This window comes from Vicugna pacos, chromosome 15, assembly GCF_048564905.1.
Source record: "Vicugna pacos chromosome 15, VicPac4, whole genome shotgun sequence".
Classification (NCBI taxonomy): Eukaryota; Metazoa; Chordata; class Mammalia; order Artiodactyla; family Camelidae; genus Vicugna; species Vicugna pacos.
The window spans coordinates 26359280-26386591 of record NC_133001.1 but is presented as its reverse complement, the minus strand read 5'-3'; the positions used below and the strand labels follow the sequence as shown (position 1 = coordinate 26386591).

Here is a 27312-nt window from a genome sequence, read left to right as displayed (position 1 = left end):
ATAGATGAAGAGCTAATCTAGCTCTTCTATGGCTCTGTCATTTTCAAGATCTCCTTGTTAAATTTCTGCCTGGTCTGGCTGCTTGACCCAGCTGTGATCACAAATTCAGACTAGCAAAGTTGTGAGTTTTACCTGTTTGTTTTCTACCAATTTTTCTTTTTTAACTGACAATGATGTCATGGTTTTCTGCTTCCTGCTCCAAACCTAGTCTTCCCCTTCTGTCAGCAAAGCTGCTAGCTTTTACAACTAGCTCCACCTTTTAAAAACTACTATTCTCAGTAACTAACCTGGGGGCAGGAGCATGGGAATGGACCCAGGCAAGAAGGTCACAGATTCCTGCTGGTCTTACCTGAAATTTCAATTAAAAAAAATTAATAATAGCTTCTCAATGTAGTGTGCACTTTTGATAATTTTCTAGGGCCCTGAAACGGTTATTTTGACAAATTCATCCAGTTTATATTTGTTTTCTGAAGAGAGGTTTCACATACCTCTTCATTCTATCATAATCACAAGTCCGGACTGCATGCTTGGTAATTTTTTATTGGATGCCAGACATTATTAATTTTATATTGTTTTGTTGGATTTTGTTCTATTTCTTTAACTAATGTTGGATTTTTTTTTTGATATACAGTTAAGTTACATGGGATCATTTGGCTTATTTTAGAGCTTGCTTTTAAGTTTTATTAGGGCAGGTCCAGAGAAACCTTTAATCTAGAGTGAATGCAGTGCTACTAGAAATTTTTTTTTTTAAAGGAATGTACTCAATGCCCCATGTATTATGATATAAGGTCTTTCTACGCTGGCTGGTAGGAAGACAAACAATTCTCAGATCTGTGAATTGTTCTGCCTAATGCCTTCAGGTAGTTCTTTCCCTGCCCTAGGGCAGATTCCTCTTACACTGCATAGATCAGTACTCAGGTGGAGACTTGATGGGATCCCTCTGTTGACGTTTGAAAATCTCTCTCTCTCTCTCTCTTTCTCTGTTTCTTGTCACCATCTCCATGTATCTCTATCTCTGTCTGTTTCTATCTCTATGCTTTTCACTCTTCTCCAGTACTCTGTTTCACAAATTCTAGCCACTAACCTCCCCTAGCTAGGTCTCTGTCTCTGCAACTCATGAGATCTGTTTGGTTAACTCTCTCAGAGATGTGGACTAGAAACTGCCTCTAGACAGTAGGTTTATACAAGTAGCAAAGCTGCTGGTTTTTACAACTAGTTTTACCTTTTTAAACTACCATTCTCAGTAACTAACCAGGTAACCAGAACTACCATTCACAGTAACTAACCTTAGTAACTACTATTATCAGTAACATATATAAATATATATATATATATATACACACATATATATATTTTGGTGAGGGGTCCATTTTTCTAATTGCTTAGGGAAGGAGGATAGATCTAGTCTCTGTTATTCTATCTTGTCTGAAAATGAAAGTTGAAGAATTTTAATCAGAAGAAGTGAATTTATTCATGATTTAAGATTATTGTAGTTGCTTTGTGTACTATATTAGAATAAGATTGGAAAAAGAGGGATCAGTTAAGAGGTTTGGCAGTTGTCTAGGGCAGAGAAGATGGTTGCTTGGTATAAAGAAGTTGTGACTATTGAAATTTGAAAGAATTAGATATGGGATGTATTTTGGACATAAAATGGATAAAATCTGCTAATTATTTGGATGTGGGAGACAGGGGAAAGTGAGGAGACAAGGATAACTCTTGACTTGTAAGTCCAGCCAGTTTTCATTTCCTTTGTCCGTTTCTAAGCCCCTAATTTGGTTCTCATTCTGCCCTTACTGTTCTGTCCTTTGAGACTAATCTCTTTTCCCATTTCTTACTTCCTTCCCTGAAAATGGGAAATGTATAATAGTCAATCCCACAACTATGAAAAAAAGAACGTATTTGTTATATAGCTGATGGGCGTTGAAGCCCCAGTAGAAACAACTTACTTAGTGCCATGTCAAAGAGGTCCCAAGAGTAGTGGATGACTTGGCAGAACCAAATCAGGTAGGCTGTGTAGGATCCAATCAGCAAGAATTCAGGCAAACAAATGAAGATTCAAAACAGGTCTCATAAGACAACGATCTCCTCTGGTTAGGAGAAGCTCAGAGCTGTATTGTTGGTCCATCATAGGGCTAACAGTCATAGCAAGCATAATTTTCCTAGATGTGAGGGGTTGTCCCGTTTATCTCTGGAGTCTATGGCATTTGTATCCAAACGAAAAGTCTCTTTTCTGGGAAGACTGACCTTTAGTTGGAGGCTTTGTCTTAAGAGATCTTCAAAGATGGGACCCAAAATGCCAAGGAGATATAAACCTCTTTGTGTTAATGTTATGAATGAAGTAACCCAGTCACCCCTGGGACTCCTTTTGCAATTCTCCTTAGTGCTGCACAGTTTAATGCTGTATTATTCTATAACTGCTTTGAGATATCTGAATTTTTGAATCATTAATTAGACTGCTGTATTCATTTCCCAGGGCTGTTGTTACAAAGTACCATAGACTGGGTGACTTACCAGTGAACATTCATTTTCTCATAGTTCTCGAAGCTAAGTTCAAAATCAAGGTGCTGACAGGGCTACGTTCCATCTTTTATCAAATGAGGAAAGACTATCCGGGGACTGGCATATTTACCTTACTGGACCAATTATGAGACACCTGCAAAATAAGGCCATACTTTCAAATGAAATCATTTGGGGAGAATCCTTCCTTGCCTCTTTTAGCATCTAGTGTTTGCTGGTGTTCCTTGGCTTGTAAATGCATCACTCCAAACTTTGCCTCTGTTTTCACACGCCTATCTTCTTGTGTGTCTTGATTTCTGTGTTTCTCCTCTTCTTATAACGACACCAGTATGGCCTATTCTTAACTAATTGCATTTCCAACAATCTTATTTCCAAATGACGTCACATTCTGAGGCACTGGGAGTTAGTACTTCAACATATTTTTTTTTCTTTTTTCAACATATCTTTTGAGAGGAACAAAATTCAACCCATAACAACCACTCTTAAAGAAAGGGGCTGTGTCTCACAGTTTTTTCACTCCAAGGACAGTTAACTCAGGACATTTGGCAGAGTTCCCTGCTTTGGGTGGATATGAAATAAAATGAAGGACTACGATTTTAAAAGAAATGACACATTTTTTTGTAAGGCAGGAAAATGTATTTAATTGTAGTGAAATAATATTTTAATATTAATTGATATGTATTCTCCCATAATTCTTATTTATCCTGTGTCTTTTTCCCCATTCTCAAGATACAGATTGTCTTAGGGAAGGTTGTACAGAAAAATCAGAGAACAAGAGTGAGATATTTCCTTTTGAGTTTTAAAATCTCAGGTCCAGAAAGACAAAAGGATTTAAAATATTTGGTTAATCAAAGCCTTTTTGTCCTCCCTTCCTCCTTTCCACCTGAGATTAGTTTATAGAACTTGGGGGAGGAAGAAGAGGAGCGTCTGAGAGGAAGCAAGACATTATTTGTTCCTGAACAGGGGTCTTGTGGCTCACTCTCACAGGACCAATTTTTGGGGGTGGTGAAGGAAGTGGAACCTTCTTCAGATAGGTATAGGGATTTAAAAGAAGAAGGTTGTATCTTGCTTCCAGGGAGGTCATAAGACTTGCAGGATTTTCCTGTCCAGATGGGATAGAAGTACAGCTGAATGTTGCCTGTATTTTTGAGATAGAGCCAGCCTGGAAGAGCTCTGGTCAGGCACAAGGTGCTGAGAATGGTTTCAAGACTGGAGACCAGCCAAATGATAGACATCTCACAAGATGCAGGTATAGATAGATGGCAACTGAAGGTCAGAGTCCCCTTCCCCACCTTCCCCACCCATCCTTCCCCAACCCACCACAGACCTCAAGTCAACTTAAGGATGGGTTCCTGAATTGATGCACTAGGTTTCTACTCATATGTGGAATGAGGCTCAGAAAATAAATGGTTTTGTTATTTAAAATTAAAGTTTATTTCTTTCAACCTTTAATTTGTAGTTAAGATTTATTTCAGCTACATAAAGAAAATGATCATTCTAAACATGCAAGTTGCTTCTTATTTGTAAGTAGGCAGTGGGAACTGAAACTATCCTCTGGGCAGCCCAGAACTCCCAAGTGTGACCTTGGCATTTTCCCGGACTACAAAAATTATTGCTGTAAATCTCACTGGTTGGGCCTCCCGGAAGGAGGGAAAGGGAAGTGGAAGGAGTGGGTAGGGGTGGGGGTGTATGATTACACCACTCAAGTTATATTTTAAACTTTGGACTCATTGTTTTGAGAGTGATTCTGGCCCTTTTAGAGGGGAAGTTCTTAGCAGCTCTGAAACTTGAGGTACCTACAAAGACAACTTAGCTGTTGCTAAGGAACAAGGGTGCTGAAATTGTGGTATCAATATCACCAGCTCCTGCTCAGAAAGCAAAAAGTACAGGAAAGATGTAAAATCATCAGAGGGGAAGAAAGAGTTCAATGTGATAGCTGATGGGTTATCACTTTAAATGGTCACTTCTCTGAAAAAAATATGACCTCACATTTGAGGTTGTCTCAGTTGGTCCAATAAGGTAAATACACCAGTCCCTGAATAGTCTTTCTCTTTGCTAAAAGAGAAGTGGAGAGAAAAGTAGGAAGAAGGGGAAGAGAAGGAAGGGAGAAGAAGCTGAAATAAATGATCCATTAAAGGACATTACGGAGGAGAGGTCAGAGTCAGAATGAGCCTTCGAAATTAGATAGAGATTTGAATGTCAGTTTTGCCACTAATTAAATGACCTTGGGCAAATATTTTAAATTACTCTATGCTTTGAATTTCCAGTCTTTAAAACAGAATGTGTGAAGATCCCAGGAATTTTGCATTTTGGTCTCAACATTTATTTCTAAGTCAGTTGTTCATCATTTTTATTTTTATTTCAATAATCCAATGTGGTTTGCAGCCTCTAATGTAGTTCCCTTTGATACCCATTTCCTGGTATCCACACCCCTATGTAATCCCTTCTACTTGAGTATGGGTTGGACCAGTGACTTGCTTCTAATGAATGGAATACGGAAGAAATAATAGGATAACACTTCCTATATTAGGGTATAAAATGACTATAGCTTCTGTCTTTGATTCATTGTTTCTCTCTTTCCCTCTCTTTCTCTTGGATCACTTGCACTGAAGGAAGCATACTGCCATATTGTGAGCAACACTATGGAGATGCCCACGTGATGTGGCGAGGAAATAATGCCCTCAGTGCAAGAAAACAGAGAAATGGAAGCCTGCTAACAATCAGGTGAGTGAACTTGGAAATGGTTCCTTCAATCCCAATCAAGTCTTGAGATGACTGCAGCCCCAGGCAACATCTTGGCTGTAGTCTCATAAGAGACCCTGCACTAGAGGCATCCAGCTAAGATGCTCCCAGATTCCTTGACCCACAGAAAATGTGAGATAATAAATGTTTGCTGTTTTCAGCTCTGAGTTTTGAAATTGTTATGCAGCTATGTATAACTAATACATGGCTCAGATCCTTCTCACAGTGGGTCCAGTGTGTCCCCAAATCCACCTTGTGGTTGTTTTTCCAGTTCCAGAATGTATAATTAGAAAAGACACACCCAGAAACTGGCAGAGTCCCTACAGTTGTTCTCTGACACGTGGAATGAGGGCTACTATGGTAGGAAGCCACAAAAACTGTCTCTACCTACAAAAACAGTAAACCAAAAGCAATACTGCATTCATGGAGGAATTGCAGAGATTAGTGCCACTTGAAAGGACTTGAAAGATGTAGGGTTGTGATTCAATTAAAATGACAGTGGACTGTCATAAACTTAATTGGTGCTGATGCCAATTGTAGTTGCTTTTCCAGATGTAGTTTTGTTGCTGGAGCGAACTATCACATCTCTGGCATGCAGCTATTGATCTGGCAAGTGCTTTTATCCTTGTATCCTTTGGTAAAGACCATCAGAAACAGTTGGTTTTCATCTGGTAAGGCAGCAATATACCCTCACTGTCTTACCACAATGGCAATGTCCTTCCACAAACTCTCAAGCCCCTGTCATAATCTGGTCTACAAGGACCTTGATAGTCCTTCCCTTCCACAGGACATCACACTGTTCCATTACACTAATGATGCTATGCTTACTGGACACAGTGAGCAGAAAGTAGCAACTATTCTAGACATGTTGATAAGGTGTTTGTGTGCCAGAGGATAGAAGATAAACATCACATGAATGCAAGGGCCTGTCACTTTGTGAAAGTTCTAGTGGTCCAATTATTTGAGACAAGAGATTTCTCTTCTAAGGTAAAGGGCAAGTTGCTGCATCTGGCTTCTCCTACCATTAAGAAAGATGCACAATGCCTACTGGTCAACATATACCTCATTTGGGCATGCTACTTTGACCCATTTACTGAGTGACCTGAAAAGCTGCCTGTTTTGAGTGAATAAGAGTAGGTTCTGCAACAGGTCAAGCTGCTATGCAAGCTGTTCTGCTAATTGGGCCATATGACTCAGAAGATGTGATAGTACTTGCAGTATTAGTGGTACACAGGGATGCTGTTTGAAGCCTTTGGCAAGTCCCTATACTAAATAAGTGAATCACAGCACAGATGCTTAGGATTTTTTAGCAAAGCCATATTTCCCCCTTTTAAGAAACAATTTTTGGCTTGTTACTGGGCCTTACTAGAAACTAAATGCTTCACCATGAGCTACCAAGTTACCATATAACACGAGATGCTCGTCATAAACTGGGCATGCCTGACCCACCAAACCATAAAGTTGGGCATGAACAACATTACTCACTCATCAAAAGTAAGAGTTATCTATGATATTGGACTTAAGCAGTCCCTGAAGGCACAAATAAATTGCACAAGGAAGTAGCCCAGATAGCCATGCCCCCACCCCCACTCCAGCTACATTTCCCTCTTTCTTTCAGCCACACCTCAGGCTTCACTGGGAGCTCCCTATGATCAGTTGACTGAGAAAGAAAATAATTAAATTTGGTTTATAGGTAATCCTTTAAAAAATTATCTTTCCTGCTTTTTTAAAAAATTGAAGTACAGTCCGTTTACAATGTTGTGTTAATTTCTGGTGTACAGCATACTGATTCAGCTATATATATGTGTATATATAAATAATCTCTTTCATACTCTTTTTCACGATAAGCTATTACAAGGTACTGAATACAGTTCTCTGTGCTATACAGTAGGAACTTGTTGTTTATTTTATGTATAGTATTTACAAATTCCGATCTCCCAATTTATTCCTTCACCTCCCCTCCTTTTCCCCCCTAGTAACCATAAGTTTGTTTTCTATGTCTGTGAGTCTGTTTCTGCTTTGTAAAATTTACAGGTAATTCTGCATGATGTGCAAGAAACACCTAAAAGTAGAAAGGTGTAACACTGCAACCACACCCCCACTTTGGGACAACACTGAAAAATAGTGGTGAAGGGAAACCCTTCCTGTGGGCAGAACTTTGAAGAGGGCATATAGTTGTTGGTTTGCCTGGAATGATAGATGGCCATACATATGGGTCTACATATAGGGGTAATGATTTGGCTGGGTGGTCAGGGACTTGAAAGAAACAACTGGAAAATCGGTGACAAGGAAGCTGTGGAAGAAGTATGTGGATAAACCTCTCCAAATGAGCATAGAATGTAAAGATAATTGTGTCTCATATGAATGCTCACAAAAGGAGGATTTTAACAATCAGGTGAATAGAATGACCTGTTCAGTGGATGTCAGTCAGCTTTCTTCTGCAGTCACTCCTCATTGCCCAATGGGTTCATGAACAAATGGTCATCGAAATCAGAATGGAGGTTATACTAGACTCAGCAACAAGAACTTTCACTATCCATGGCCTATGTGGATAAAGCCATTGCTGAATGCCCAATCTGCCAATAGCAGAGACTAACATGGAGCCCCCAATATGGCACTATTACCTGGGGGATCAGCCTGTTACCTGATGGCAGGTTGAATACACTGGTCAGCTTCCATCATGGAAGGAATAGCACTTTGTTCTTACTGCATATGGATTTGCCTTTTTTTCCCCCTCAACTGCTTGCAGTGCTTCTGCCAAAACTACTATCTCTGAATTGACTGAATATTTTATCCAAAAACATAGTATCCTACACAGCATAATTTTTGACTAAGGAACTCACTTTACAACAAATGAAGTGAGGCAATGGGTGCATACTCATGGAATTCACTGGTTTTAACTACGTTACCTATAATTCTGAAGCAACAGATGTGATAGAATGGTGTAAGAACCTTTTGAGGGCTCAGTTATGAAAACTGGTAAGTGGTAGTGGATCTAGAGCAAAGGCCTCTAGGTTATGGTAGATGTTCTAAATCTGTATTCATCATATTGCTGCTTTTCCCATAACAGGATACACAAGTCTGGGAATCAAGGGGAGTAGAAATGGAGATTGTTGCTCTCATTATTACCGCTAGTGATCCACTAGTATAATTTTTGTTTTCCACCCCCCAGTTTTAGGTTCTGTTGATCTAGAAGTCTAAAGAGAGGATTGGTCTGACCAGGGGACACAACAATGACTTTGTTGAACTGGAAGCTGAGACTGCTATCTGGCCGCTTTAGGCTCCTACGGCCACTGAATCAACAGCCAAAGAAGGGATTTACTATACCGGCTGTGGTGATTGCTCTCGACTATCAAGGGGAAATTGAGTTGCTATTACACAATGAGTATTTCTGGAATTCAGGAGATCCTCTAGGGCAAATTTTAGTACACCTGTATTTTGTGATTATTAAGTCAATGGAAAACTACAACTACCTTTAATTCAGGTAGGACTGCTAATGGCCTCAACCTTCCAGGAGTAGATTTGGAACCAGATGAGGAACCATGATCAGCTGCAGAAAAGCATTTTAGAATAGTTATGAGTATTATTTTCTTTATGTTGATACGGATATGTTTGTATATACAGTAACCAGACATTTTTGTTTTCTTCTTTCTCTTTTATCTCCTTATCTAATATAAGATGTGCTAAGTGTAATTAACATTATATCTCAATATTTAAGCTATGGTATATCAAAAGGTGACGTGTGAATTAAATAGGAGGAAAATAAAGATTATTCAAATCAAATCAAAAAGAGGATTTTTTTTTCTACTTTGGTGAAAGGATTAACACAGGGGTTGGCAAACTATAGCCCAAGGGCTTGTTTTTGTAAATAATGTTTTATTGGAACACAGCCACATTCATTCCATTACATATTTATGGTTGCTTTCATGCTACAATGCTAGCATTGACTAGTCTCAACAGAAACTATGCGGCCTGCATAACCTGAAATATTTACTATCTGTCCCTTTAAGAAAGTATTCTTACCCCTGGATTAACATATTTCTTGTTGCCTGGTGATAATTGTATTATGTTGGGCAGAAGTATGACTTTGTTTTTATCTTTATTTGGAGATTAAATATGGAGAAATGCTTGGTGCCAAGTTGACAAGGGATAGATTGTGGTGGTTTTTTAAGTTATCACCTCGGCTAGGCTGAATTACATTTCCCAGAATTCCCTTTCTTGTAATAGTTTCAGCTAGACTGGACCACAGGGAGGTTCCTGTGGGCAACTTGGAGAGCATAAGTGAAGCAATAGCCATTGTATAGTTCACATACATTGTCTACTGGCTCTCCTTGTTGGTGTGGGACAATGGCTAAGACTGGAGCTGCTCCATCTTCTTCTGAAGCTTCTCTGACTCCTAATTCAGAGAAATTATTAGACATCTTCATTCCTGTTGTGATGTTCGCAATGGATTGCTAACGTGTACTCACTGTGTGCTTGTGCACGTGCATGTATGCATTGTGTGTGTGTGTGTGTGTGTGTGTGTGTGTGTATGTTTAGCTCTGTGACAAATGGACTAGGATTCTACATGATCAAAGTCAAAGGCAGGAACTGCCCTCATGTGCACCAGCTTATGCTTCTCAGTTCCAGCCTGTTCTTGCTCTTCCCACTTTATATCCTGACTGCCTGCCTTAAGGACTTCATGTTCCAGGATTAGATGTAATGACAACAGCCTCATGGAGACTGTTTAACCAGCCTGCACAACTGCATAAGAATAAATTTCTGTATATACGGATGGCAAATCCACCCACATATACAGATATTTCCTAGGGGATCCATCTTTCTGACTAAACCCTGACTGATGCACACAACAATCATTCATAAATGTGTATAAATTTTTCAAGTAGGTAGATTTTCTCTTGCTATCCTTCAGTTGTTAATTTTTAAGTCTTACTGCATTTTGATCAATGAATGTGCTTGTACGAATATTGCTTTTTAGAGTTTATGAAGATTTTCTTTATAATACATGGTCAATTATTTTAACTGTTTTCACATATGTTTTAGAACAATGTATAATCTCCATTGAGTGGAAAGTTCTATAAACTTTTTACTGTGCTATATAAATTCTTCATATACTTAGTTAATTTTGTCTATTTGATCTATTTCAGAGAAACGATGTGTTAACATCTTCTAATATATAGTGGTTCTGTCAATTTCTCCTTGTACTTAGCATTTTGACTTATGTTTTTGAAACTGTATTATTAGGGGTGTAAAAGTTCATGGCTGGTATAGCTTCTTGGTGGACTATACTTATTATCAATATAAAATACCCATGTTTACCTCTTTTAATGTTTTTATACTGTACTAATATTTGCCATTCACACCTAGTTAGTAATTGAGCTAATATATAAAGTGCTTAGTCTCATGCCTGAGCAATAGTAAGCAGGCAATAAATGGCAGCTCCTGCTATTGTTATTATCATTGTAATTACTATCCTTTGTCCTACTATGTGCAGGTTGTCTGTACTCTTGGGAGAACTGAAAGGAAAGAAAGACAGCAACTGCCTCTTAGGCACTGCATAGTGATACTTAGAGCTTTCTCTTCCCTGAACAAGGTGATGGAAACTCCAGGGAAGAGAGGCCCTCTGGCTTGGAAAAATCACCAGAAAGCCTGCCAAGAGAGGTCTCCTAAGCAGCCAAGAGAATATAACAGAAACAGATTTTCTTGTTGGATTTTGGCCTTTCAGCTTTTGAGGCCCAGCTGAAACTAGGAAAGGAAAAAAGCAAAATAAGGTCAGACCCAGTAGCAGATGTGTCCCTGTGTCTGGAAGGTCAGTATGATCTCTTCAGAGATTCCCCTCAGATTTCAGCTCACCTAGGCCTACAAAGGCAATGCCTACAGCAGTGATGATTTTCCACCCTCACTGGAATTCTCAGCTCTGCCAAACTCGGATGTGTTTAAGGATGTGGTCTCATTCCCCACACCTGCATCCTTCAGGTCTGTTCTGTAAGCTGAGCCCATCTTTGTCTTATTAGATGTCCTCATTCTCGTTGTGATGTTCGCTGTTGATTGCTAACGTGCATTCTGTGTGTGCGCGCACATGTGTGCACGTGTGCGTGTCTGTGGGTGCACATATATGCGTTTGTGTCTGTCTCTGTTTGGAACCCCCAAGCCAAAGTAGCCCTACCAACTGACCGTTTGATTGCTTAAACTCCCTTTACCCCAAATCTCATCCTCCATCTGCCTGAAATTTGTCATTTCTCTTTGCCTCACTGTCTGAAATTCATAGACTCGTAAAAGTTAAAGCTTGAAGGTGCCTTAGAGATTAATTAGTCCAAGCATCTCATTTCACTGAAGAGGGAAGTGGAGTCCAGAGAGATGAAGTGATTTGCTCCAAATCACAAAATTAATGAGAGGCAAAGTGAGACCAGAGGTCAGCTCAGAGCGACTGTGTTAGGAAATGAGATCTGATGGTGGGATGGTTGCAAGGGGGAAGAAATGCGGGAGTCCAAAACACTAGATGTCAGGATGAGCCTGGGTTGAATTCTCAGGAAGAGGTTACTTGGGGCAGCACTGGGGTGGGAGAGAGTGAGTTTTAGTAGGTGGGAAGGGATGAAATAGAGGTTGGCAGGCACCAAAGACATATGGCCTCTGTTCCTCTGGCCCTGCTACTAACAATACAACAGACTTTGATGAGTAAATTTCAACTAGTACAGCACTGCAGCAATGATAACTACAGTTCTTCTTTGTATGCTGTTAGAAATCCTTCCACATACATCATCTTGTGTAAGCTCACTCAGTGAGGAGCAGCCATTAGTATTATCCCTAATGTAGGGAAGACAAAATCAGGGCCCAGGAAGATTGGAAAATACATGGGAAATAGATAATGTACCCTTAGGTGCGTGTTGGATACACTGGTTGTCTGTCCATTACCATTCCCCTCCTTTCTCCTTCCTAAGAGGGCATGTATTTTGTTCAAGTTTCTCTGTTCACTCACATCCATGCACCTTGTGGAAGATGACCAAACCCCCAAGTTCTAGGGATGGGCTTGACTGGCCCAAGGGTAATTCCATTTCGATCTCCAGTGACTGGTTTGGGAATGGGCATGTGATAACTGGGCCACTGAGATGTGAGAAGAATCTGAATGTGGGATAAAATGTTCAGGAAAATCTTTCTTCACTCTTCTGGGAGAGCATTAGAATCTCTTTTCCTTACCCACTAGGACCATGAGGCAAGCAAGCTTCAAGATAAGCTGATAGAAGACAGCAAGCCAGAGAAGTAGGAATAATCTGAGTCTTTTAGGATCTCGTTGAGTTGCTGGAGCAACCAACCTTAGAGCTTGCCTTACTTTTGGACTGGCAGTTAAGTGAGCCAATATACTCCTTTACAGACCAGTATGGGGGAATTTTCTATTACCTGTAGCTGAAAGCATCCTGAAGCAGGGACAAGGAGGGGATGAACCTCATGGCTGAGAATTAACTCAGCTTACTTCTGTAGCGAGTGACTTTGTTGGTCTTTCTGGTTCATTTAAACACCTCTCTCTTCAATAACTATAAAATACAATGTGAAGAATCTAGAAAAATATGATATACTTTTCTTATGGATCCTCTAAATATACTCTAAGAATCAGCATTCCTACATGGCCTCTAAAGAGTGCCAGTCTTGAGCCAGAATATATTCAAATCCTGACTCCATCACCTCCCAGCATGTAACCTGAGGTAAGTTAATTAGTCTCTCGGTGCCTCAGTGTCTTCAACAGCAACACTAGGTTAGTAATAATACCTAACTTATAGAGCTGCTGAGAGGATTAAATAATATATGTAGAGAGTTTAGAAATATGCCTACTTAGTAAAGGCTCAAAATATTTAAATATTTTTATTGTGAAGAGTATAGAGTAATTCAGAGACATAATAATTATTAATAACATACTAATGTGGTTCTGGTATATCTATTAATATGTTATCAGTCATGTGCCAAACATCTGAGTAGTTACTTTACATATATTTTCTCTAATTCTGATAATAACTGTCTGAAGTAGGATAGATTCACTTCATTTTCAGATGAGGAAACTGGCGTTCACAGAGGCTAGGTTATGTGGTCAAAGTGACATAGCTAGTAACAGCGGAGCTGGGATTTAAACTCAGGTATAGAACTCCAGAACCTATCATCTTTCCACTCTTCCATGCAGATTCCCAGAGCATCTCTTAGTGAATCATGTTGGTGGAAGACAATGAATTTAGGATCAGAAGCAACCCTAAACAAGAGCATAGGAAAGAAGGTTCAAAACAAAAGCTGTGCCATGAAAGAAATAGCAGTGTTTAGAAATGTTGGAGAAAGGCTCAGACCCATATTGAAGCTATCCCCGAACCCCATGCCCTTTTCCAAATGGACAGAGTTATAATATGAGGCTGAGCAGTGTTTCCTCTGAGTACTGCTCCACAGGTCTGAGAAGATGGAATGTACAAGGGATTCTTTCAGCCCTGCCACTTGAGAATGGAGAAGCAGGGACGAAGAAAAGAGGGTGGAATTAGAAATTCAAATGGCATCTGATGAAATCACTTTTGACTCCATCGTTATTAATCCCAAGTGGGCTCATTCCTTTAAATCTTGAGCTCCCTCTCAAGTATACTATACATTAAGTGCCAGAAATTATTGATTTCTCCTTTCATACAGCAAGTACATCTCCCCACCACTGAATGGAAAGAAGCAATAAATGCTGAATAAGATGTTTCTCGGGAAAGACCGATAGTGAACACATTGTGCCGATGAGGCAGGAGTGATAAATATCTTTCTGGAAAATGGAGACCTGCTATAGGAAGACCTGCTCTGGAAGATCTGCTAGGGAATTTTTTTTCACTAGGGGAGTTTTCCCAAGACATATTCACTCAAATAATAACATAAGAACAGTGTTTGCAGAAACTTAGAGAGGTCCTGAAACTCTTTTCTAGCCAGAATAGAGTGTTGCAAAATGTTCCAGACAGCTCCTTAGAGCTTCATTTGAAGATGTTGACATAAGTCCAAAGCAAATCTCTGCCTTAAAAATTGTATTGGTAAAATGATTAAGAGTTATGTGGTGTTCTTTGCAGAGGTGCTCATTTGATAAGGAATTGGGAAAAAGCTTTTTCATAACAGTATTATTGCAGCTTTTTGAAAGGACTTTCTTAAATTCTGGCTTCTGTCCTTGGTCAGGTTAACCACCCGTAGTTAAAATAATTAGTAGTATGTAAGATAACACTTCAGGCTTAAACCAACAAAGGATGGGATGGAAGGATGCAGGGGATGGCAGAGGCCAAATCCTGGACTGACTTCCCAGAGCAAAGTGAGTGTGGTTTCTGAATAGGCCCGATGGTAATCAGAGTGTTCTGATCTGCAGAGATCTCTGGTATTGCTTAACAGTTCATGAGATTCCTGGGGTTAAAAGATATGGGCAGCCTGCTAAAGCCTACTTGATTTGCAATTTTTAAAAGATAGATCTGGTGAAAAAGAGCTTGCATTACCCTCAAAGTGAGTCACGACATCTCACCCAGTTTTTAGACCTGAATGAATTCACAATGCAGAACTCCTAGAGAGAAGGTGTGGTCAAGTACACCTGAGGAAGAAATTTACACTAATGTCACAAGAACAAAATGTGAATCTTCCTCTCTGTCCTCCCCGATAGGTCCAAAATGACTTAGTGGGTAAATGTGATCAAGAGAAAGGGAAACATTCAAAACATTCAGGGGCTCATCAACACTGACCTTGGACTTACACTAATTTCTTGGGATCCAGAACTCCATTCCTATTGAGACTTATGAGGGCTAGGTGTTACATGGAATTTTGACCCAGTGCATCTTATGGTAGGTCCTGTAGGACTCCAAACTCTCTTCCATGATTATTTCCCCACTGCCTAAAGATATAGGTAGAATTAGACACCCTTAGCAAATGGAAGAATCCTCACATTAACTCCCTGACTCAGGGAGTATAGGCTATTATAATAGTAATGGCCAAGTAAAGTAATATTACCTCATGGCACCTATCACTACCTAGCAATATATTGTACAATTGTTTGTTTTTATATGGTCTGTTTTCTTCCCTAGAATGTAATCTCCTTCCTTAGAGGTAGAGATTTTCCTTTCACTGCTCTATCCCCAGTGCCTAGGACAATGATTACACATAACAGGCGCCCAATAAATATTTATTGACTAGATAGGTGAATAAATTTCTGATGGAAATTCTAGAACTCAGGGCCATCATCAAAACTTTGAAAGATATAGGTGTGGTAATTCCTACCACATTCCTATTTCATTTTCTATTTTAGCCAGTGAAGATGGATGGGTCTTGGGGTATGAAAGTGGACTATTATAAATTTAATTAGCTACTATCTCTAACTGCAACTTTTGTTCCAAATGCACTGTTCTTACTGGAGCAAATCAATACCACTGATGCCTAGAGCACAGCTAATAATCTGGTAAATGTTTTTTCCCCTCAGCCCAACAAACAGAAGTACCTGAGACAGGTTGCTTTTACTTGGCAAGGGCCACAGTACAACTTTACTGTCCTATCTCACTACAGATCAACTTTTTGTCACTGTAACATATTTGCTACACTGAACCTTGATCATATCCTTATCCCACAGGACATCATTCTTGTTTGCTCTATTGATGACATCATGACATAAGGCTGTGATTAGTAATTATTGTTGTATACCAAATTATCCTAAAATTCAGTGGCTTAAAATGAAAATAATTATTTCTCATGGTTTTTGTGGGTCAAAAATTCAAACAAGAAAGAGTAGAATGCTTACATCTGTACCCTGATGAATGGGGCCTCACCTGGAAGACTCCAAGGGCTGGAGCTGAAATAATCTGAAGGCTTCTTCTCTCACATGCCTGACAACTGATACTGGCTATTAGCTAGGTTCCAAGGACAAGTGTAGAAAGACAGAGGGAGAGAGAGACAGAGAGAGAAAAACTGCATCCTTTTTATGACTTAGTTTTGGAAGTCACATAGAATTACTTCACTGTACTTCTTTGGTTGGAGTAACCATAAGTTCCTACCCAGAGTATAGGAGAGGAAATGTAGATCTGACCTCTTAGTGGGAGGAGTGACAATCACATTATAAGAAGAGCATGTGGGATGAGATAAATATAAAGTGTGGGTATATCTGGAAAATACAATCTGCCACAGATTCAGAAGTAGCAGTTACTTTAGACACATATGCATGCCAAAAAGTGGGAGGTTAATCCCTTGAAAACGCAGTGGTCTACTAATGATCAAATGCAATTCATGAGCTATGATGAGATCTTGGTTTGAAAAAAACAGCTATAAAATTGTAGCTTCTATCCATAATTCTTTACTTGTGTATAAAACAAATACTGTTCCTTCTTCTCTTTTTTCCCCACTGTTCCATATAGGTGTGTTTGTGGTGTTTAATTGCAAATTTTAGTCCAAAGGTTGTAGAATGTCAATATGGGATTGTATCAGACTAAAGAAGACATGGACATCACCCAGAAATCTTGCATGCAAGATTGAATTTTCTGGTGAAACTTTGGATTTTCTCCCTTCAGGGAGGAGGTGAGTATATTTTTGGTTATCATGAAGAGGAGCTGCATTATATTTAGCTGAAATTGTGTGTGTTTGTGTGTGAGCATTTAAGTATGGAAACAAAGGTGCATGTAGATGTGGCATACTCAGAGGGGTAAGTGGTGGTATATTCTACAGAAAAATCAATTTCCTGCTTAAAATAACCTAAGCCCTTTTCTGTAGCTTGCAATGCAAAGCCCAACTGATATACCTCCCCATGTCAGAGAGAGTAACAGCAGCTACAGGAATAGAAGAAAATTCCATCATCCAGATCAACATATGAGATAGAAGCAGCAATGGCAGTGATGATGGAAGTTTTGTTTTGAACTGAAGATGCCAGGAAAACTGCACTAGCGGCTATTGTAAGGATTACTGAATGAATCAATCTTTGAGAAGCACTTAGAACAGTGGTTAGATAGCAAGGACTATACAGGTGCTGTTGAACAAAAACAAATTAAGTAGTGCTAGCAAAAAAAAAATTAAGTTAAATAACATATAATCCATTTGGGATTTCCACAAGGGATTAGTAGGTATTTGGGAGGTTAAAAGTCTTAGTCATTCTATGATAGGGGTTCAGAGCCAAAGATACATTTGCTCCCTTTGAAATGATTATCTATGCCCTGGATTGTCTTCTAGCAGACAAAGATTCCTCATTCCACTGCTACTGCCAACACTGTGGTCCAATCTACCATCATCTCTTGCCCAGACAACTGCAATATCCTACCAGTTGGTTCCCTACTTCCACTCTAAAGCTCTCTACAACTCATTTTTCCACATTGCAAATATTCTGGTGCAAGGAAATTGAAAATCTAAATGTGTCATTCTTCTAAATGAAAATCTTCCACTGTTTCTACATTACTGATGTCTGCCAATGTCTCAGTGTTTTTTCAATGAACTCATTCTTTTGTAAGTTCTCTTCAGGTGACTGTGCTAAAAGAGTAGCATGCTCTAAATGTTGAACATATCTCTAGAGAGTGTATTGTTCCTAGTGAAAAACAACATCAACAAAATTGATCTGACAACCATTTAATGAAATATATACTAGTTGCTGTACAATATGGCAATTAAATATAATCAGTCTATGAGTGTATCAGGGTATCAGAGCTCAATCAGGGAAGCAGACTACCTTGAGTACTATGGAATAAAGAATGTATTATAGGTGTAAGACATTTCAAAATTATGGGAAAATTTGGGGATACAGAAGATGAGAGAAAATCAATAATCTACCTTCCTGGCACATTGGCATGATTGGACAAATTACAGCCTGCTAGGGAACTTGGGAAGCCAGGCACATCCAGCTTCCTGGGGAAAGCTGGTGGAGAAGTCTATGTAAGCTATGGTCTTTGCATCTAATGGTGAGCCTGGGGTTGCTGTTGGTCAGCAGGGTCATCAGCTAAGAAGAGCTCGAGGTCAGAAGAGCCAGGCTAATCTAGAATATATCAGCATTTCTGTATCTCTCATTGCATCCAACCACAACAACTTTCAGAGAGTACTGCTGCTTCATTTCTGCCTTCTAAATCTTATTTAAATTTTTCTTTTAGACAGCTTTAACATGGAACCATACAGAGAAAGAGACTGTGGGAAAAGCTATCCTAGCTTTGCTAGTACAAACTTATCACAATCAATAAACATTTAGATAACTTACTAACATCTTTCTTTTAAGCCATTTAACCAAATTGCTTTATTTTGTCTTCTCATTCTATTGAGTCATGGACACCTTAAGCAGGGAAATTTTTATTATTTTCCCTGATTTATAGATATTCTTTCATTATCACCACAATCACATACACAACCTTAGTCAGCTCGAGCTGCTATAATGAAATACTGCAGACTAGGTGGCTTAACCAACAAACATTTACTTCACACAGTCTGGAGACTGGGAAATTCAGGGTGCTGGCAGATTTGGCTTCTAGTGAGAACTCTCTTCTTGGTTTGCACATATCCATCTTTTTGCTGCATCAAACAAGGCAGAGAGAGAGAGAGAGAACTCTGGTCTCTTTCTCTTCTTGTAAAGACACTAACTAATTCCATCCTGGGGGCCTCTATCCCCAAAGGCTCCAGTTCCAAATATCTTCACATTCGAAGTCAGGGCTTGAATATGAATTTTAAGGGTAGACAAGCACTTGGTCTGTAGGCGTGTGTGCGTGTGTGTGCACACACACACACCAGAAAGTACTAGGTGTCTTTAATGTGTGTTACAGATTAAGTTCCCTAGAAGCAAATCCTGAATTGGGGATTCTTATTCAAGGGATTTATTATTTAAGTGACTTATTGTCAGGAAAGGGGAGTGAGAGAAGCAGGATGAGGTAGGGGCTGTGGTCTCAACTAGATGTTAGCTTAAATCTAATTCCATGGAGAAGCTCTGGAGCATAAATAGTATCAGAGAGTTAGTCTCATCTCAAGCAAGGGCACTGGCTTTTTGTATGCCATGCCAGTCATTGCTTGAGGGCTATTGGTGGGGAAATAGGTGACTACAAAACATTTAGCTGAGGACAATTCTCCAGAGAGCAGGCAGCTGTGAGTGTAATCAGCTAACACTTATTTGGTAAAGCGGATGGGGTGGGGCCCAACAGCATCCACTACAAGGTACTTTAGGAGCAGAAACTTGTATGTATGCAGTGTGTGGGAACTCAGTCAGTTGGAGCAGAAGGTCCAAGGCAGAATCCTCTGTTTCCATGCCCTGTTCCAGTTGCAATCTCAGATGTGTAGATGTGTCACTAATTCTGAGCAGTTTGGTGTCCTGGCTCCCACTTCTAGATATCCCCCCTGTGGCTCAGTGCTTGGTTATGGATGCTACATTTGGCACCATTTGCCTCATAGTTCCCATCTCCTTTCTTGTGTTACTGGCCACAGGTTGTCTGGGGCTCATGTTTGGATGCTCACTTCTATTTCACTGCCTAGCAGGGTTCTCTGTCTCCCTTCTGCTCTAATACCTCACTTTCCACCTCAGCATTGTTATGTGCAACATGACATAATTATATCCATTAAAAAGACAAAGAGCTTTTACACAATAGCTTCTCTTGTCCTTTATTCCCAAGAACTGCCTCTATGGTTTGGTTACATGCTCTGATCCTACCATCTCTCTCTTTTTTACTCTGTATTAGCTATTTGTTGCTGCATAACAAATGATCCCCAAGTGTTTGTTGTTTTCAGCTGTTTCTGGGGGTTGTGAACTTAGGAGCAGCCTAGTTTGGTGGTTATGGTTCAGAGGGTCTCATAAGGTTGTAGTCAAGATGTTGGCCATGACTGCAGTCGGCTGAAGGCTTGACTTGGCTAGAAGATCTGATTCCAAAACAACTGACCCACACAGCTCAGTTAGCAGAAGGATTCAGTTTCTTGCTGGTTGTTGGTAGAAGGCCTTGGTTTCCCATCATATGGACTTCTCCATAGGGCTATTTGAATATCCTCATGACATGGCAACTGACTTCCCCAAGTGAGTGATCCAAAAGAATGCAAAGTGGAAGCTGCACTGTCTTTTATGACCTGTCTCAGGGGTTACAGATGATCACTTTTGCCAAAATTATCTGTTCAAAGTGAGTCACTAAGTCCAGTCTACACTCAAGAGTAAGGGAATTAATCTCCGTTTCTTAAAAGGGGGAGTATTAAAGAATTTGTGCACATATTTTTAAACCAAAACATATCCCACCACACTAGTGGGGTCCCTGAACTGCTCCCTGGTCCTCACCAACTGGGATATGGAGGTAGCAGATTCTGAAACAAGAGATTGAGATTTACTTCTACTAAGGGATGATCACATGACCACCATCCCAGGGCATCTAAGAATTGGTGGGAGGAGAGGGATGCACAGTGAGGGAAGAAAGTAAGAGAAAATGGGCTCTGGGGTCAGATAGGTCAGATAGACTGGGGTTCATGTCATCACTTTGACATTTCTAACCTGGCTTGGGCTAGTCACTTAATTCAATCCAATAAATATTTTTTGAATATTGAGTGTGTGTTAGGCATTGTGCTGGATATTGGGGGAAAAAATCCACTCTTGTGGTGTTTACAGTCTAGCTAAGCAGACAGACATTAAATAAGTCATTTCAATTGTGATGAGGGTTATGTGCTATTAGGGCACATCCAAAGGGGATTTAGCCTTGTCTAAGAAATCAGGAAAGATCTCTTTAGGGAAGTGATATTTTAAGTTGAGATCTGGAAGATGATTAAGAGTTAGCTAGGTGAGAGAACAGATAGTGCCAAGGTCCTGAGGTACCAAAACCTCTGAACTTCCAAGGAGACAAAAAGAAGCTACAGGGGCAGGAATGTTGATGGTGAAGCAGACAGTGGGGTGAGAAAAGGCTGGAACGCTGGGTAGAGACCATACTTCCTTGAGTTTCAGAAGCCACATTAAGCACTGGGATCCATATTTATAAGTCCCCAACAATAGTCAGGCCAACTACTAACTACTACCTCTGTTTTCAGCAGAGGTTTGGCTTGGTGAGATTTGTATTTTACAAAACCTTTTCAGGTTACCTATGGCAAATGGGTTAAAGACAGCTAAGAGGATAAGGGGAACCTAATTGGGGGAGCACTACAGGAGTCTAAATGGAGAAGTGACTCTGATAGTGGAGGTGAGAGACCATTAAAATAACTTGGCCAATGAATGGAGACAGAGGACTCAATGAACAGCGTCCAATGGGCAAATTTTTCAGCGGTGATGGTGAGTAGTGGATGAGTAGGGGTAGATTATGCATTTTGTTTTAGACATATGGATTTTTAGGGACTTGTGAGATATCCAAGCAGAAATGTTGAACAGGCGTGGAGCTCAGAGAGTGGGCTAGGCTCTGACAGTAGCCATGAAAGTCGAGCCATACACACTGCAATTAAAGTTCCTGAATGAATGTGATGGCCAGGGTTAAAGTGGGGCAAAAGTCCAGGGAACCCCAATGTTTAAGGGCCAGGGAGAAATGGAGCCCACAAAGGTCCCTGAGGAGGAGCAGTGAGCTGGGGTTGTGGGGAGGAAGAAAACCTGGAGAGTGTAGCGACACTGAGTCAAGGAAATGGAATTTTTAGAAGCAGTATTAAGTGGAATTACCATTTTAATTAGGATAATTAAAGTCCTTATCTCATAGGACTCTTGTGAGGATTAAATGAGATAACATATACGAAAATATTTTAGTAATTCATAGAGGCTTGTAATGTTGGATATTCTCTTTAGCAGAGGAATAGGGGTGTATGGGGTGAGGAGGAGGCTGGGAGAACAGAGCCAGGATGTTCCTTCAAGTAACTTCGCAGCACCTAATGCATCTAAAGCAAACTTATAGTCAATTATTGAAATTGGGACCAGCCAGCCTTTGATACAGCGCAGTGTAATTTTGGAAACCAGGAAAAACTCTCTTGCTCTAAAAAACCTCTCCACCTGCTTAATATTGCTTAAACATCCCTTCCGGGGAAGACCTAGAAACCGTTTCATTCCATAATAAAAGATTTTAAAATGCAAATACCTGGGGCAGTTACCACAGTAATGTGAAGGAGACAGTTAAGTTTAATTATGTTATCAATTTTTTTTTTGAAACTTCAGGAAGGCACCCAGAACCAGGAAGGAGCAGTGATGGGAGGGAGGGCTTGGTCACTGAGGGGAAACAGAAGAGATGGGAGACACCCAAGGCAAATTTCACTGATTTCTCAGTCTCACAAATTTGCTTCAGGCAGAATTTGTTTATCTCCACTTCTGCCTGGAAAAAAATACAACTTTGGTATAAATGTCTATTATGTCCAACCAGTTGGCTGCTACCAGCCCTTAACTTTTAGCAGAAACTATGCATCTCTCCTGTAGTCTTCTCTGGCAGGTGTAGGTGACCTAATAATGTCTAGAATATAAATAGAACAGATTCCTAGCCCTGCCTAATTTAGGGTACTGATGGTGTGGAGTGGACCCAGGGGTTACTGAGTTGAACCACTGCAGGAATCACTAAATCTGGCCCTCTAGGGATTGTGTATCTGGGAACTGATCCTGGGAAACTGATCTTCCCTTTACTTTCGCAGTGAGCACTCAAGAATGTGCTGGGTTCTTAGGTTACTTTTACCTGGCAGGCAGGCAGTCCTAAGCGAGAGAGTCTTCAGAACAGAATGGAGGACTAAGGAAATAATATGCCCTGTTCCCCTCCCAAGAGAATGGGAAGGGAGCTTCTGCAGGCCCTGAAAGGCTCCTCAGACAACCTAATGGTATCATTGCGTGGACAGCAGGGCACTGAGGGCTGGTGAAGCCCCTCTGAAAGCTGGAAGGCTGCTGAGTCTGCATCTGTGCAACCTACATAAGCAGCAGGGTCCTTGTCAGTACATACCTGTCAATCACTATCATCTGCACAGTCAGGCTTCTGTTTGTACAACCGTTCCTCTTCTGGAGACCAACTATGCCCTTGCAGTACCTTAAATCCATGAAGCTATTTGTTACAATGGGGTTCTGAATAATTAACTGAAGATGGCCCTTTACCTCAACTCAATTGTGTTTGCACCTATTAAGCACCCAGGATGTGCCCTCTGGAGGCCAGAGGAGCAGAACAGTCCTTGTCCTCAAGGGGATTTGTCAAAGTCCAGTTGGGAGATGTCAGGTTCAACAGATGACGCCTCCCCCAATGGCACAAGTCTCCCTCCCCCGTCATGCCTCTCTTCTCCACTGCCTATCCTACCCCAGCTCCTGGACTTGAGGCAGATCTGCTGAAGAAGCTCCAGGGGGCCTCAGGCTCACCCTGACTACTGGTCCACTTTCCGCCTGAGGCCAGCTTTGGTAACCAGATGCTGCTGCCGTCTCCTTGGTGCCTCAGTAATGCCTTGGACTCTGCGTAGTATCTGCACACTTCTGATTGTCCTTGTTAGGAGCAATGGTACCATCTCCCCGTACCACTCTGGTACGAACTGCACCCAGTACATGTTACATCCTATGGTGCCAATATTGACCTGGCCCTCTGTCTGTCACATTCTGCTTTGCCTGCAGACTGAACTTCCCATCTTCAGCTGGCTCTAGACCCCTGGTATATGTACCTGCTGTCTTGTCCCCAATTCTAGTGAACAGATCTAATTCTAGAATTTTCTCCCTTAATCATCAGTCCCATACCATTTCAGTTAATCATAGATGTGCAGCTATATCATGACTATGACAAAAGAAAAGGAGGAAAATAAAAAAAGCAAGACAATGTGCATGCGAATGTGCAATGATGGAACACACAAAACTGAATGATTCCACATGAACACACAATGGGTGTTCTGCTGGACCAGACCTGCATATTCCAGGAGAGGAGTATGTCATTCAATCATGAGGGCATATTATTCTCAAGATGCAGCAATAAGGAAAGAAAAAAGGGAGGAAGAACAGCAAAAAGCTAAGCGATTCAGTGAAAGACCCAAAAACAAAGTGTCTGGCAAGCTGTACACCAAGTTTCATACCAGTAAAAGAGATCATTTCATCCAATGATTAGAAGAATTTGATCCCAAAAATACTCGAAACACAAGGTCAAAATCGGAATTGATGAGCCTTTCTCCATGTGATTGACTGTATCATCCAGCCATCCAATCTAGAAATCTGGTGTTAAAGCAAAAATGAACACAAAGACTTCAAAAATTGAGCGTAGAATGGAAGGCATTATTGCCATTTCCTTCATGTCATTCTTATACGTGAATAAATGAGTGTATGTCTTAAACTGACATCTCCCCTAAATCAGTGATCTTGTGTATTTGACTCAGCCCATCAATGATTCTGGATGGTGATGGTGGGAAGATTTTCTTGTAAAGTGAACAAAGAATCTTTTTTTCCTCTTTAGCCCAATTTCAGCTTGTTCTCTTTACGAAATACTTGGGCATTCAATTTTTGTAACTCATGAGTTCCTGTATATTTATCTTCTGGGAAAATTAACAAAACATATTTGCAAATGGAAAATAATTTGCTGGTATTTTTCCCCTTTTTGGCATATGAATAAACTGGATGTTCTGACAAACTCAGTATCTCTTGTTTTGCTGACTGCCTTGCCCAATATTTTTCTTCAGCAATTTCACTGCAGTTAATTTTTTCTCACAAAGAAATACGTTTCTTCACATTTAAGAGGCACAAATTGTTGCTCCCACTTTTCAAAGGAGATGTTGTGTTTCCAGATTTAGAAAGACACTTCCAGCTGCCAAGCTCTGTCAGACCCTGCCTTGGCTTAACGAGGAATGTTTCTGTTTCTCTTCGGCAAAGAAAAAAAGTAAAGCCCCCAAATTATTTAAGTGTCTTTTAGTTTCATTTAGAGGCCAAGAGAAGCAGTTATGTGAAAATCTGGAGGAATGAGCTTGGGTTGAGGATTTGAATTCAACTGTCAAATGTTGTACCTGGCTTTGCACAGATTGGTTAAGTTTCTGAGCCTCTGTTTCCCTGTTGGCATAATGGGGAGGTTGAACTACAACCCTTTTTGGAGTCTGTTCTAATCTTAAAGTTCTATGATTTGATGCAGTATTCTCCTTTATTGTTACCCGTTTTTGTATGTGTATACCCTCTCCAAAGGAGAGACAATGTTTCATTGTAATGAAGTGGCCAAGGACTCTCTCTGTTGAAACCATAGGGGATGACAAGTGGTTAACACCGGGACAGGAAAATTAGCAGGCTTGGACTGGGGAGGGAAGGACTTCCTCTCCTCTTTGGGAATCTGATCTGATGATTCATGGAAGAGATCTGATTTGGGGTATATCTTGTGGTTACTTTGGAACTTCCCTGGCATTCCTTAGCAGGGGAGGACTTTTGGTATGTGGCTCTTTCCCTAAAGATCTATAACACTGGTGCCTGATGCACCTGAAGTGGATGATGCATTTGGAAGAAGGAATGTTCTTGTCCACCCTGCACTCTGAAAAATCACTGCCAAATTGGTAGTGAACCTCAGATTCAATGGCGACTTCTCAAGGCACAGGGCCAGTAGTGAACTACTGGCTTTGGTGGCAAGGTGGGCACATTAACTTCAACTTTTTCTGGCATGGACCTTACCCACTGTAGCATTTATTTAGGTGAAAGAATGGACTCCCTGTTTTCAGCAGCTCTACAGTGAAGCCATGGCTACAGCAACAGTGGTGAAGAACAGTTTCTTCTGGCTGTCGAATGGATTTTCTTTGAAGTGATCTGGCTAAGTACTTGTGGGCTTCTTGAATGTATCACAGATAGGGATCCCCAGGAGAGAAGAATGGATTTCCTCCATTCTAGGGGTGCATAATTTTATTGTACAGCACAATGTTCCAGTCATGCATATACATACATATATTCATTTTCATATTCTTTTTATTAAAAGTTATTACAAGATATTGAATATAGTTCCCTGTGCTATACAAAAGAAATTTTAAAATCTATTTTTATATGTAATAGCTAACATTTGTAAATCTCAAACTCCCAAGTTTATCCCTTCCCATTCTCTTTCCCCTGGTAACCATAAGATTGTTTACTATGTCTGTGAGTCTGTTTCTGTTTTGTAGATGAGTTCATTAGTGTCCTCTTTTTTCTTTTTTAGACTCCACATATAAGTGATATCATATGGTATTTTTATTTCTCTTTCTGGCTTACTTCACTTAGAATGATGATCTCTAGGTCCATCCATGTTGCTGCAAATGGCGTTATTTTATTCTTTTTTATGGCTGAGTAGTATTCCATTGTATAAATATACCACCTCTTCTTTAACCAGTCATTTAAAAATGGACATTTAGGTTGCTTTCATGTCTTGGCTATTGTATATAGTGCTGCTATGAACACTGAGGTGAATGTATCTTTTAAAATTAGAGTTACCTCCAGATATATGCTCAGAAGTGGGATTGCTGGATCATAGGGTAAGTCTATTTTTAGTCTTTTGAGGAATCTCCATATGGTTTTCCATAATGGCTACACCAAACTACATTCCTACCAACAGTGTAGGAGGGTTCCCTTTTCTCCACAGCCTCTCCAGCATTTATCGTTCGTGGACTTTATAATGATGGCCATTTTGACTGGTGTGAGGTGATACCTCATTGTAGTTTTGATTTGCATTTCACTGTTAATTAGTGATATTGAGCATTTTTTCATATGCCTAATGGCCATTTGTATGTTTTCACTGGAGGATTGCTTGTTTAGGTCTTCTGCCCATTCTTGGATTGGGCTGTTTCTCTTTTTGTTATTAAGTTGTATGAGCTGTTTATATATTCTGGAAATCAAACCTCTGAAGAGTTATCATCTGCTGCAAATGGGTGAAGTAGGATATTTCAATTATACCATATTTTTTTAGTTTCTCCTACAGATAACAATTATTTAATAAATGCTTGTGGACTGAATGAATGAATAAATGAAACTGATGTCAAATAGAAACCGAGAATAAAGAAGTTCTCTTCGCCATTAGCTATTTGTCTTAATTTATCCTCTAATGTGTGGTTGGTGTTGAACAATGAATAGGTGTTGCGAGAATTGGCTCATTTCTTTGCTTGGAGGTTTTGATTTTATTTCTTCATTTTTGAGCAGACGCCATTCAATCTGAGAACTCCAACTTCCTTTTCTTTCCATTTTCACTTTTTTCTATATTCCATTCTTTCTCTTTC

The 27312-nt window shown here is 40.1% G+C and overlaps 1 long non-coding RNA gene across 2 annotated transcripts in view; it reads left to right on the top strand.

Moving 5' to 3' along the window:
* Window positions 1-27312, top strand: part of LOC140685875 (uncharacterized) — a 64909-nt gene that overhangs the window by 31966 nt on the left and 5631 nt on the right. The window contains exons 2-3 of one of the 2 annotated variants that reach the window (XR_012059316.1): window positions 5130-5241; window positions 16632-16791. This is a non-coding gene — a long non-coding RNA (uncharacterized lncRNA). Of the gene's footprint in view, window positions 1-5129; window positions 5242-8431; window positions 8804-16631; window positions 16792-27312 lie in introns of those variants that run through there. The other variant, XR_012059317.1, reaches the window with a different exon arrangement.